This window comes from Octopus bimaculoides, chromosome 10 (assembly GCF_046866305.1).
Source record: "Octopus bimaculoides isolate indiv1 chromosome 10, ASM4686630v1, whole genome shotgun sequence".
NCBI lineage: Eukaryota > Metazoa > Mollusca > Cephalopoda > Octopoda > Octopodidae > Octopus > Octopus bimaculoides.
The window spans coordinates 47623478-47624516 of record NC_142937.1 but is presented as its reverse complement, the minus strand read 5'-3'; positions in this window follow the sequence as shown (position 1 = coordinate 47624516).

The following is a 1039-nucleotide window of genomic DNA, read 5'->3' as shown; positions in this document are numbered from 1 at the left end:
ATATATATATATATATATATATATATACTCCATATAAAAAAAAATCTTTCGGTTTCCTGAGTTGGTTTACACTAAAACTGTTTCCTTTCATTATTTTTGCGGACTCTTAATTCCTGCTTCGTGATGGTTTCAGATTTGATCTATCCTCTCGGTAGCTTACTGTCACACGTTCATGCTGTTTGCTATTATTATCATCATCATTATTATTGTTATTATTATTATTATTATTATTATTATTATTATTATTATTATTATTATTATTATTATTATTATTATTATTATTATTATTATTATTAGTCAAAACGAAGAGCGCGATTTTAGATGTTTTATTTTTTGAACAACATTTCGACAGAACGTCTGTCTTTCTCAAGTTCAAACCAAAAGGTGATTGAAAATTCAAAATTTCAGAAACCAAACGTAAACTATGAACGTGAGTAATCAGCGTCCATACGTTGATAGAATGACATCATCAGCTTTTGTCAGGTTTTTAATAAGCAGAAAGAAAGAAAGAAAAAGGAAGACGACAGAAAAAGAAAAGAAAAAGAGAGAAAGAAGAATATTCAATCAAACAGTTTTGTATAAATTTGATGATATTCTCCTGTCATCTTATTCATTCCTCCAGGGCGTGATGTCAATAACCCGCAAACATATTTCTCCTCATACATTCTGAGAAGTGAAAGTGGGGTACATTCAGGATATTTTTTGAGAATGTGCACTTTCAAATCTTCTTCAAAATTGCAGCCGCTTGAAACGAAATGTTCAGCAAGTTCTGTTGAACTACTGTTCTTGTGCCTGACGTCGAATCTGTGCCCATTAAACCTTTTGTTTAATTGTTCCGTTGTACAACCAACATAAATCAAGTTATGTTTCGTGCATTCTGCACCGTACACTAAATGGGAATCTTTGCAGGTTCCCCCTTCTGTATAAATCATAACATTTCTATTATGAATTTTGATGGTATTCACTTCACTCATGTTGTTGCACAATGAACAGGGCTTACCTCTCTTACGGCTGTTCTTTAAGGTACAGCGTGTAGATA